This window comes from Heterocephalus glaber, unplaced genomic scaffold (assembly GCF_053883595.1).
Source record: "Heterocephalus glaber isolate CG9 unplaced genomic scaffold, H.glaber_assembly_v1.0 deba00000331, whole genome shotgun sequence".
In the NCBI taxonomy this organism is placed as follows: Eukaryota; Metazoa; Chordata; class Mammalia; order Rodentia; family Bathyergidae; genus Heterocephalus; species Heterocephalus glaber.
The window spans coordinates 27813215-27826976 of NW_028258142.1; the positions used below are offsets into that span (position 1 = coordinate 27813215).

The 13762-nt window shown below is 36.2% G+C and overlaps 1 long non-coding RNA gene and 1 pseudogene across 2 annotated transcripts in view; one reads left to right on the plus strand and one right to left on the minus strand.

The window, feature by feature from the left end:
* LOC110344028 (uncharacterized) overlaps positions 1 to 13762 on the plus strand; it is a 529159-nt gene that overhangs the window by 140559 nt on the left and 374838 nt on the right. The window lies entirely within an intron of this gene.
* LOC101706665 (ubiquitin carboxyl-terminal hydrolase 46 pseudogene) lies at positions 8006 to 9134 on the minus strand (annotated as a pseudogene).

Genomic DNA, 13762 nt, shown 5'->3' on the forward strand with positions numbered 1-13762 from the left:
GCAGTCATGGTTCACTGAATGTGATCTCTAAGATGGGAAGTCTGGAAACACTGGCCAAGAGTGTAGACAGAGGTAAACATCAGGAATATTGAGTCTTTGAAGGGATCATGTTGACTTTGCTTGCCCCAAAATTTCAAGGATATCAAAGGCTTGAAGAGATTATGAAAATTTTAAAAAAGCTCTTAGATGAGAAGTATTACCTCAGAGTAAAACAATAAGATGTGGTTACTCATTCACTTTAGCTGAATTTGGCTCATTAGAATAGATAGACTTTCTTGTAATAGTGCCTTCCTGCCAGCAAACAGTGAATGTGTAGGTTTTGATTGAATTAGGAAGGTAAAGTGAGGCAGTCTACTAGTTTCTGGTTCTTAAGACTAGGGTACTTAGACAGGAAACAGGAGAAGGGTTTCCCATAAAAGACAAATATGGGCACCAACAAGGGTGATAGAGGATGAAGCAGAGGCTCCTATTCCCAGTATTGTGCCCTGAGATTGGATAGCCCAAACCACATCCATGAAATGATATTTTACAGCCCAACCGGATGAAGTTCTCCTTTCTTGGCAACAAGCATAAAAATCCCTGTAGGCATTTCTATTATTTTAAAGCATCTCTGGACGTTACAATAAACTGACCTTCTGTGTTGCACTCATTGAAGGCTTGAAGCACAAAAAATGTTTTGACTTTTCTTTTTCTGCTTAGGTTTCAGTTTCGTGAATATGCTTTCCAGGTTTCTGTAGAGTTACCTTTTATGAAGCATGTAAGCTGGAATTAAAGGTAGTGATACCACACAGCCTTGCTTTTCGACAGTTATGAGAGTGTGACTGCACAGAAGAAATGTGCAGACATTTTGAAGTATACAAATTCTGTCCTGTCAACATCCCAACCTCTCCCAAGGCTCCTGCCAAGAAAATGCATCGAAGTAGGCAGTGTGGACCCACATGCCAGCCAAATGCTGTCACTAGTCCAGTTTAATCAGGCATCTCTCTGCTAATTTACATCTGGAGTTTATTTTTTAGCTCATTAAATAAATTGGAATAAAAACTTGGCTTGTCAATTCATGCATTCTGGGTTTTTGCATAACCACTTGAAGTAAAGTGTAGTTTTGAACAGAAAGATTTTTAAAGTTCTGATTACTGGCAAGTGTATGTGTCTGTTTTTCACATATTATTTTAGTTAACCCGATCTCCTCTGTATTCTCCTGAGCCAGGGCTGAAGGTAGGTGTGTGTGTGTGTGTGTGTGTGTGTGTGTGTGTGTGTGTGTGTGAGTGACTACATCAGAATATGAGGTGAGGGTGCCTGCCCCCTTACCTCGAGGCCAGGAAAAGGGCTTTCTAAGAGACTGTCTGGTTACCTTCATTGTGTCACATTGATCTTTTTTTTTTTTTTTTACTAAGAATGTTTATTTTATTTTATAACCATCCACTCATTTCTATTACCACATCTTCATTGTTTTATTTATTTTTTAATTTTATTTTTTTCTTAAATTTTTTATTGATACATTTTAGGTATACAGTATGTTTACATTTATCAATGGGTACTTGGACCTGTACAAGAGATGCATCTTGGTTCTTATTTTTTCCCCGTTCCCTGTCCTCCCTTCACCCCCTCCACCCTTCCCTGTTTATAAACACTTTATTTCCATTTTTTCCTTTTCTCATAATTTTTCCTTTCCCTTCTTACCTTTCCCCTTCCCCTCCAACTTCCCCTACACTTTTGGACCTTTTCTTCCTATTTCAGATTATCAATTATTTGTTTTAATCATTTTAATCCTTATTTACACTTTCAGTTTCTCACACAAGAGAAACTATTCAGTATTTGCACATGTGTGTCCTATTTATTTCACTTAGGATGGCCTCAATATGCATCCATTTAGCTATGAATGTCTCTAGTTTCTCATTTATTATGGCTGAGTAGTACTACATTTCATAAAAATCCCACATCTTCTTTATCCAGTTTGTGCTGTTATAAACATGGGTGCACATATATCACTGTGGTATGATTCTTTTAATTCTTTTAGGAAGATACATAGCAGGGGAATAGCTGGGTCAAATGGGACCTCTAGTCCTAGTTCTTTGTGGTATCTCCATACTGATTTCCACAGTGGTTGCACCAGTCTACACTCCCACCAGCAGTGGAGAAGGGTTCCTTTCTCCCCACACCCCTGCGAACATTTGTTATTGGTTGATTTCTTGATAGCAGACATTCTTTGTGGAGTGAGGTGGAATCTCAGTGTTGCTTTCGTCTGCGTCTCTCAAATGACCAGTGAGGTTGGACATTTTTTCATATGTTTATTTGCTGCTTTTACTTCTTTGAGAAATGTCTGTTCATTTCAGATGCCCATTTTTGAATTGGGTCTTTGAAGTTGGGGGGGGGTCTGTTTTTTTTCAGTTCTTTATATATTCTAGATAGTAGCCCTTTTTCTGAGTTACAGCAGCTAAAATTTTTTTCCCCACGTTGTAGGTTGTCTATTAGCTCTGTTGGTGGTTTCTCTTGCAGTGCAGAAGCTTTTTAATAAGATGGAATCCCAGTTGTTGATTCTTTGTGCTAGTTTCCGTGCTACTGAGGTTTTGTTCATAAAGTCTTTTCCTATGCCAGTATGTTCAAGAGTTCTATCTAACTTGTCTTCCAGCAAGTTTAGTGTTTTTCTTCTAATATTTAGATCTTTAATCCACTTCAGTCTTAGTTTAGTGGATGGTGATAGGTATGGGTCTAGTTTTAATCTTTGGCAGGTTGAAATTCAGTTTTTCCAACACCATTTATTAAATAAGCTATCTTTACTCCACAAACACATCGAAATTGAATAACACTCTCCTGAGCAACCAATGGGTCACAGAAGAAATTAAAGAAATTAGATTCTACAAGTAAATGATAATGCCAGTACAACATACAGGAATCTATGGGACACAATGAAAGCAGTTATATGAGAGAAACTCATAGCAGTAAACACCCATATTAGGAAAACAGGGAGAGCTCAAATAACCTAATGCTGAATGTCAAGCTCCTAGAAAAAGAAGAGCATGACAAACCCAAAGCTCATACAAGAGAGGGAGTTATAAAGATCAGAGCAGAAATCAATGCAATGGAGACTAAGAGAACAATACAAAAAAAATCAATGAATCAAAGAATGTTTTTTTTGAAAGAATAAATAAAATTGATAAATCTTTAGCCAACCTTATCAAAAAGAGGAAAGAAAAGTCTCAAATCCAGGCAATTAAGGACAAAAAAGATGAAGTCACAACAGATCCAGCAGAAATCTAGAGGATTGGGCCAGGGATTTAGCTCAGTGGTTCCGCTGCCTGCCTTGCAAGCGCAAGGACCTGAGTTCAATCCCCGGTACCAAAAAAAAAAAATCCAGAGGATCATCAATATCTATTTTGAGAACCTGTACTCTAATAAAATGAAAAACACAGAAGAAATGGACAGACTCCTAGATACATATGAATTGGCAAAGTTAAATGAAGATATAGAAATTCTAAACACCCCAATTACAATGAGTGAAATTGAAAATGTAATAAAAAATTTAACAACAAAGCAAAGCCCAGGTCCTGAAGGCTTCGCTGCTGAATTCTATAAGACATTTAAAGAAGAACTGTTGCCATTACTCTTTAAACTCATCAAGGAAATTGAAAGGGAAGCAAGGCTTCCAAATTCATTCCTGGAAGCAAGTGTTACTTGGATTCCAAAACCAGGGAAAGACCCAACCCAAAAAGAGAACTACAGGCCAAGCTCCCTAATGAACATAGATGCAAAAATCCTCAACAGGATATTGGCAAACAGAATACAGAGGGTCATCAAGATGATCACACACCCTGACCAAGTCAGATTTATCCCAGGTTTGCAAGGATGGTCCAACATATGTAAATCAATAAACGTAATACACTATATTAACCAAGTCAAGGACAAAAACCATATGATCATCTCAATAGATGCAGAAAAAGCATTTGACAAAATCCACCCATTCATGATAAAAACCCTACAGAGAATTGGAGTAGAAGGTCTTTATCGCAACCTGATTAAGGCTACCTATGAAAAACCAACAGCCAACATCATACTAAATGGCCAAAACCTGAAAACTTTCATGCTAAAATCAGAAACAAGACAAGGATGCCCACTATCACATTGATTTTGAATGAAGCAATGGACTCACAGCTGATCCACACCTGAGTTCAAAAGAGTTGACTGCCATGCCAACAGATCAAGCTAAACTCACTGCCTTGGGAATGGACCTCTTGCTCCTGGGCTTTGCTGAGCCTAATATGATGCTGAGTGTAGAGCAAAAGAGAATCAGCTGATGAATGATATCACTGCCCCCACCACTAACATCAAATACTCTTTGAATGCACAGCATATGATTTGGAAGGGGGAAGCAACTATGAATGGTTTTGATAATTTCTTTTTTTAAAAAATTTTTTCATTTTTAAATTTATTTTTGCAGACAATTTTAGGGGCAGGGTGTTAAACTGAAATTTCACATGATTGACATTGCTTAAAGTGCTTGAATTGATTAAATTAAAAAACTAAGGTACAGATTATTTTAAATGAAAACTGTCTTTTTTTTTTTTTTAGCAACAAAATCAAGTGAATGCCACACAAATACAGTAACTATTTTTGTTATACAGAAATGGGAGCCAAAATAAATTAATGAAATACTAGAAAACAAATTTAATTGGGCGTAAACTAGGAAATAATTTTCACTAACCCATGCCATTTACATGAGTTAGTAACAATAGTGCTGATAAATGTCTTGACCATATAATAGTGAAGGAGGGCAAAACATTTAGTGAACAGTATTTTAGTACACATGAATATACAAAGCTGATCAAAACGCAGTGTTCAAAGATAAAATCCGTCTGTAATAAAGGTACAATCCAATATCTAAAATAAGCCCTACCTACCAGTTAGAACATAGTTCCTTGTTAGGCATGCCCATAAAATTAAGGATATTCATGAAAATAAATGCATAGGGACCATTTCTGTCATTTTTTTCCATTTCATCTTAAAACCAAAATATACCAAGCCATAAAATGAAGTATGACTGGCTTCTGTTCAAATCCACAGCCTGATAATGTTCCTTGCTCTCTTCACACCAGTCCACTTGGTATTGCCTTGGAATGGAAGATGCATCAAGATAAGAGGACTGGATGTCAGTATTTTATCAAAATCTGCTTTAAAACAAAAGACTTTAGCATACTGTACTATAATCTAGACATGAAACTATTAAGTAACCAATAAGGCAAATATTTATTTTTTTCAAGTGTAAAACACTATAACTTATCTTAAGCCCCCAGCAGTTAGAGAAATACAGCAGGCCCACTCACTCCTGCTGGAAAGACACAGAAAACCCCGCCCATTGGAGGGAGTACTGCTGAGGCTTTGTGCTATCACTGTGACTGGAATGGCCTTGCATATTCCACAGGATTCTCTGATTTATGCTAGGAATGGGGACAGAAAGTAACAAAGTGTGTCCATGCTATTGTCTTTACATAAAGAAAAATGATTGGGGGGAAAATGTAGCTGCCTAGAGATTTTTTTTTAATCCAAGAGGAAGAGGTAAGAAATTACTTAAATTAAAAAATTAAATTAATTTAAAAAATTAAATTAACTTTTTAATAATTCTAAATTTTTTAAAGCTGATGGAGTGTTTGATGGAGAAATTTTTTTTTTTTTTTTTTTTTTGGTACCGAGGATTGAACTTGGGTCCTTGCGCTTGCGAGGCTGGCAGTGGAACCACTGAGCTAAATCCCCAGCCCTGATAGAGAAATGTGTTTTAGTATTTTCTAATCCTCTCTTCTTACATCACGTAACTATTTGATTGTCTGTGCAATATTTTCCATATTTATTTTTTATTCCAAATCTCTATCCATTTTTTATTCCAAAAATCTATGAATACTAAATTTTTAACTATTAAAAGCAATTACTTCAGTTAAAATCACCGGGGAAAATTCTTTACATATTCGTAAAAGGAAAGAAAAATGCACTGAACTCATGACACCACTGAATTATTACTTCCACAGGCCTGCAATTGAAACATTTTTATCTAATTAGCTTCAAGAGTGGATTCAGAGACAATGTTAATAGTTTTTTTCTTATGAATCAGTTCCAAATATATTAGAATTCAATCATCATGTTCTTAATCTTTGTAACTTGCAGTCAAATATATGAGTTATATATAGTACAAACATTTCCTTGTATCAATCACCTTCAATTGGAAAGTGATTTTTCCTTTAAAGACTAAAATCACCTCCTAGGTGTCTGACCACAGAACATTTCGTAGAGAAAAAAAAAGAAACAATTATAAATATGAATTTGCCTCTAATTAAGGCAACATACATTTTTGTCACTTGTATGAAACAATAACATGAAGATCACCCTGTTTTGTCTTCTCCAGTGAAGAGTAAAACATTTCATTTCAAACATGAACAAATGAAGTGTTGGCATGCTTAAATTCTGAGCAACAAACAGTTCAAGATATTTAAAAAATAAATACAGTTTTTATCTCGATAAAGTGCTATCATGGTTGCAAAATGGCCACTAACATTTTCAGCTTTGGTTCACATTATGCCAAGAGTTTGCATGTTTGTTTGTAGATGTATTAGGTAACAAAATAATGTTCACAGTATATTATAGTGTATGGAAGTCAACCAACTTCTCAAAGGAAGTCAAGATCTATGACTCATAGTATTTTAGGAAACCAAAAACCAGCTCAACAGCAAAACACCAAACTGACCCTTTTAATAAAAGATACCAATACTCAAATGCTCCAATAAATACATATGTAACAAAAGTAGAAAAAGTAAAAGTAACTATAGTGAGATGAGGTTCTTGCAAAAATCTCTGTCTTGTCAAGCATTCTAGTAGTCTGAGCCAGAGAAGCAGCTGCCATCTTGTTCGTTGCTCCACTGGCCCACTAACACTTCCATCTACCCACCTCACACCCTGGTAGCTCCAGCACTGCCTCTGGCGAGAACTCCATTTTAGCCCTGGAACTTGCCAGTGCCTCAATAAACAGACCAAATACATTAAAAAATCAAGCTGATGGGGCGGCTGGTGGTTGTAAAGGTGCAGTGTTTCCGCTGCTCTGGACATGGAAGAATGGTGGTGCTGACTGGCTAAGGAGAGATGTGCCAGAGGCAGAAACATGGTGTCTCCGCCCCGGGACCACAGACTGCAAGACATCAGCAGGATTGGAAAGGCAGCTTGAAAAGCTTAGTCCCAGGTACAGGAAAATACAACTCACAGGACTTTACAGAAGAAAAGTGTCACTAAAAATTAACAGAATCAAGATTTTTTCCTGAAACTTGATTTTGGTAAAAAGACAAGAAGAGCGATATTTTACTGTCCACAGAAACTTTTTCCTCTTGGTTTTGTCTGCCCTGAGCTCTGTAACTTCCAGCCCCTGGAATTCTATGATTAGGTCAGCACAGCCCGGTGCGGACTCCAGCCACACACAGCTTCTCTTCACCCTGCTCTATGTGGAGGATGATTTTTATTATCAAGTTTACTCCCTTTTAAACATTTTCCCTTGCACAAACTTAAAGCTATAATTGTAGCTCTAAGGTGAACATCTACTTAATTCTTCTGTCCTTCCATCAGATAAGCTAAAAAATGTGTAGCAATGCTTCCAGGGACAAGTTAACGGAATGGATTGAAGGGAGACTCCTCAAGTTTTGTAAACACTCAAAATAGACTGTGACATTCCCTGGAAATGTCATTCTAATTTAGCCAGACAGAAGTGGCATACCATTCACCGAAATCCTCAAATTAGCAACTGTTACTCATATAAATCTTATGACAATCTGATTGCAGTTAACTCTACCTCAGACCAAAATAGAACCAAGAGTAGTGCTGCATGTAAACAAGAGGAGGAAGTTAACACAGCCAGACCATTGAGACTCGGAGTGATAACATTAGTGGGCTGTAGGGAAAGGAGGAGGTCTGAGGAGAAACTAGGTAATAGTGCTTTGAACAAAGCCCCCTACTTGAATTAGTCCCAGGATTCTTTATGTTACTCTCTTGACTGACAGAATAAAATATATCCAGATTCTGAATTTTTTCATATATCTGATGTCAGGCCATAGAGTTTTTCAATAGCTTGAGCATCTATTTTCTCTACAATGTCGTCATCAAAAGCCAGAAACCATGACTTTTTACAATTGTAATATAATGGCCACAACTAGGGCCACTGCCACAGTGAAAGACCACAGCAACCAGTTCATACATGCGGTCCAAATTCACGGCATCACTGGGGGTATTGAGCTGGAGCTCCAGAGGGAAGACCACTGGGTAACACAGCTTGGTGTACCTGTGGAGCTGCTTCATGTACTTGAACCGCTTTAGGTGCAGGGCCAAAATCATAGGGAGCTTTTTTACCCTCATCCTTTTCTGAGCCTCCTGATTGCTGCAGCATGTTTCACAGTAATATTTTTGTTCACTACACAGTATTTCTGTGTTGCTGAAGTCTCAGCAGTATGTAATGGAAGTGTTCTGCTCCACATCAACAGAAAGGTCAAGAATATCTTCATCTTTGCTACTAACAGTTTCATGGTTCAGGAATCGGGTTTCATTGGTGATTGTTCCCTGAAAAATCTCATGGACCTAGGTGAGTTCTGGTTTATTCTCTGCAGGTTTGTTCATGTTGCCATTTTTTTAATTTTCCATTTTGCTTTTCCTGTTTCTTTTCTTCCTGCAGGATGTCCCCAATAGTGTTTAGCAAATAATTTAAAAATTCGTGAGCATCCTGCTGCATGTAGTCATCAAAGAGATCATTCTCTTTTCTCAGTCTTGAAATGAACTTCTTTGGTGGGATGATGCCAACCTTCTTCTTCTGTGTGGCAATGCTGTGGAAAAGGTCTGTGAGGCATGTCAACAAGTTTTCTTTCTTTTTTTGCTGGGCCTTGTATGCCAACACGTTCTCACGGAACGGCTGGCAGAAGTACAATGCCTGAAGCACGGAGTTGCAGTAGCACGTGTTCCCCAAATTGACCAATCCCAAGTAGTGTTCATTGATTGGCAATTGCTCTGGACCAATGTCTTTTTCCAGAGCAGAGGCATTGGTGCCCATATTACAGATGGAGGAGATGCTTCTGACAGTCATTAGTCTAAAGGTTGCAGCGATCCCGCACCGCCATCTTTATGAGGTGAAAAAGGGACTGTCCATGGTGGAGCTCTTCAGCGAGGCGGGGTGGGCGGCAGCGAGGCAGCCTGGGGTCCAGCTTTCAGTTTGGCTCGATGATTTCTCATGAAAGACTTGAAAATGTTTTATTTCTTTAGAAAATCAGAAATTTCATGGATTGTTTGACCTCCAAAAGGAGAAAAATTGCCATCAGTATTAGGAAGATTGAGACCCCAGAAAAAAACTTTACATGGAACTAAAAGAGAAAAACATTGTTGTGTAGTTACTACAGCTTTAGTCCTTCTTATCATGGTTGTTCCATTATTATAATTGTTGGTACTTATAGATCAAGCTGTTAAATGATCTATTTGTAGGGCCCCAAAATTAAGAGTAATAGACAAAAAGTTTCTCTATATTCTTAAAAGGGGGTACATGTAAGGGGTGGCCATGAACCATTTCCTGTGTGCATTGCATAAAGAATACCAAGGAATTGGTACCCCTTGTTTTACGCTCAGATGCTTCAATTTAAAAATGAATTTAATATAATTGAAAAGTATATGAAAGAGAAGATATATATATATATATATATATGTTCCTTTGCTTTCATTAAATAAATTGGAATAAAAAGTTGGCTTTTAATAAAAAATTGACTAAACAATTAAAATGTAAGGAACGAGAATTTTCAAAATAAAATCTAATATATAGTTGTCAGTTGTCCAAAGACTAAATCTATATTAAATGCTTTAGGTTATCTGTAGCATTAATTCACTTTTCTTCTGAAGTGATTGATTTTTCTCTGAACACGAACACACACAGAGACTACAAGGACACACTCTGAATGAAGATTTCTTTGAAAAATTCTGAGTGTTTTATTTCCCCCTCAGAGAGAGAAGAGAACCATTCACAATGTGTAGCAGTGCCATAGAGGGCAGAGGTTCTAACACCCCTTGACTGGGCTCCCTTCTGGGCTGTGTGTTGCTGAGCTGGATTACCCAGGTGCAGTCCCACCATGGCTCCGAGCAGGGTGTGCTGAATGTGTTCTTTAGAAAAAATACAAGCGAAATCTCCTGAAGTTGAGGGATGTGAGAAGAGTATTTTAATTTAGACCTGACTGTATGTTTCAAATCCTGAAAAGGAGATTACTTCAAATCTTGAAAGTGACAGAAAAAGCTATGGAATTGGCTTGAGAGATTGGTAGAGAAAAGAGATCTGACATAGCTTGTTGAAAGAACAATGGTTTAAAACTTTGCATCCTACTATAATCATTCTTCTTAACAAAATGGCCACCTGTTTATTTCATATACTCAACCTGGTTGTCTTTAAAAAATAAAAGGATTTTGTCTTTTGGGGCTCGATATGCAAATATATAAATAAAGCTATGTTTTTCTAGGTTTGAAAAAATAGTAACTCATCAAATAAAGACTAATACCTTGGGTATTAGGTACAAAATGTTAGGGAATAAATATGAAAAAAGGCATTCTTACTGCTTTTTATCTTAAAGGGGTTACTGCATCTATTTCTTGGACAAAGTTATATTGGAAGTGACTGTCAGAACCCTGTTGTAGTTGAGATTGTTTAGCAGGAGCAGGATTAATTTCTACTCATGATTTTATACCAGTCATTTATAATGAGTAGCTGTAATACTATGAGAGTGAATGCATTTTATGCCTATGTTGTATCATTTATGAGAAATAGGCATAATAATGATAGTAATGAATCTTACAGTTTTAATTGTCTTAATACTCTAATATATTTGGAGAGTACTTTGCAATCTTTTCAATGTAAGTAGTTCTTTCACTGGGCTCTCTTGTTCTTCACAACCAACGCATAGGAAAGAAAGCACAAGTGGAACCATGAAAAAATTGGGGATGAGGATAGGTTAAGTGATTTCATGCAATTTCAGGCAGCTGGGAAATTGTGGGATTTGGATAAGAGCATTTGCCTTCTGATCAACTTCATGTTCTTTCTCTCTCATCGTCACATGGTTAGAAACATCCCAAAATAGAGCATTATGTAAAAAAAAAAAATCGAGAAAATCATCTGTGTCTTAGAAGTGAGGATAATCCATCAAGTTTTGATTGACTTTTATAATTCCAAAACTTTTAAATTTGAGGTTTATACTTTTCATTATCATTAAAAATCAACTTCCTCTGCTACTTAAAAATATATTTTTAAAACAGATCAACTTGAGTTCACCCTGCTTGTCTCCTTTTTGAAACAGCTTCTTTTACAAAAACTTTTTGTGATTTTTCTCATCTCTCATCAATGCTAGGCTGAGCTTACATTCTGTTTTATTCAGTTCCTTGGGTGTATTATGCTTTCCGTCTCCCAAGGGAACTTTCAAGGTTGGTCTGCCTTCCTGGAACACTCTCATGGTGTTCTTCATTTTTCATCTTTGGTGTCATTATGGAAAATAGTGGTAATAAGGATAAATCAAGCCTGTACTCATACTCCTTTGCAATGTAACACTGCAGTTGGCCCATCAAGAGGTGATGTTTATCTTCAATCTCACGAGTGTTGACTGGTCTTATGAATAACCTTCACCAGTGGAATAGAGTGCAAATGACATTGAACAACCTTCAGAATCTGAGAGGCTTGCAACTTTTAACCTCAGCCTCTTAGAGCATTAAGACATCATCTAATGTAACTGGAGAATGATAGGCCATGGAAGGAACTGAGGCCCAGGCAATGGCCAGGATCAGTTACTGAACACAACAGTGGGGCCATCTTGATCTTTCAACAACAGTGGGGAGGTTGGATTATCATAGTCATACATATGATTTCAAGATTGAACAGCAGAAGGACTGTAGAGATTATGAAACCAATGAATAACATGTTACAGTTATTTTGAGTCACATAGTTTTGTAATTGTTTTCTAAGCAGCAATAGGCAGTTGATATAAACACTTTATTCAGGATAGTCATCTTGGTGTGCCACTTCCTTGTATCCAACTTCTTACTCCCTGTCTCCTTCATTCCATGTAATCTGGGTTTGGTTAGCTCATTTTACTTCTTAATAACTCTACTTCCCCATCTACAAGTCTTACATAGTTATTGCATGTTTACTGCTCTGTGTCTTTTAACTAAAATGAAGCCATAGGAAAGGATAAAAATCATTTTACTCACTGTGGTATACATGACATTTTGTAGAATAATAGACAGTTATTTTGATATTTATAAATAAATGTGTGTGAGTCATGTTGTGTTTTGTAACCTGCTTTTATATTAAACAGTAGAATGCAAGCATACTTCCTGGGCATTTAGTAGTCTTCTGTAACATTATTTCTAGTACTAGCCTAGGCCTTTGTGAAGATGTATAATAATTATTTATACTCTGTTTTTGGCACATCAATTTTTCACTGCTATAAAAATACTGCCACGAACATTTTCTAAACAAATCTTTGCATACATTTTTATTTTTTACAATAAATTTCTAAAAGTGAAATTGCCTTGTCACAATTTGCAAATGTAAAATAGTCTGTTTATGATCATTACAAGAGAAAAGAAAATGTATATGAACAAAAATAGAGAAAATAAAAATTGCCAGAATTATTGATAATTATATTAATCCACATTTTCTTTTCTAAAATAATGTATACTACATATTAATCTTTAAAATAAAACAATAGAACTGTTCTTATAGTTTATGTATTCTGAAAAATAGAAGTATCAAAGTTAGCTTTATTTTAAAGTCTACAATATGCATACTGGCAAGTATTTAATGAATTGGTCAAAAATTGCTATCCTGATCCATTAAATTTATTTGTACAGCAGTTCTTTAATGTATATTATAAGATAAGGTATTCTAGTATTGAACAATACTACAAAAAGAGACTTAAAATTTTCATTTGTTTGTAAGAAATGTTGTAGGGCATAAAGTCTGCAGGTAAAATATTTTTATTTAGAAAAAACTTAAGAGAATTTAAAGTAATAAAAGAGGCTAATCCTGTTGTTTAGTTTCCAGGGTAAAGAGGCTACTCAGGCAGTTGGAAACTAGTTGTAAGATTCTACCAGTGAGGTAGTGAAGCTTTCAGTAAAAGAAAACATTTAGCCAAGTCATAGTGTAAAAACCACTTTTCAATTTAAACAATACAACTTTACAACCTTACTGTCTCCCCCTCGATTTTTGAAGTCAGCTATCAAGGTGATAGGCATAAACCTGGGAATAAACCTATAGGGTAGATTGTAACCCAACCTACCAACTTATTCAGTTCTCTACCTTTTGGTAAAATTTGCTTTTTAGTGAAATTTTCAATGATAAAGCTGAGATTCATAATTGCTGAATGCTTCCCAATGGACTGCCAAGGGGTTGGGATAGTCAGAAACTGTGCTTGAAGTTTGTTGTAGAAACTGAAGTGAAGAGAGTAACCCATCTAAATGACAAAACAACCCTTCCCTCTGAAAAATGCTCCAATTGGAGTAGGGTTTCCTGTCATCTACTTTCAGTTTCTGACTTAGAATGGGTTTCCCATAAAACCTAAAATACTGAAAGGGGGATTTGTAGTAAGTTTCAGAACAATTATAATTTGTCATATATATATTTATACAATTCAGTTACTTGTTTTTTAAAAAAGTTTAAATTGAAAACAATATGCATAGTTAAAAATTTAAAAACACAAAACTATGTAAAGGTCAAAATTAATTTTTCCTT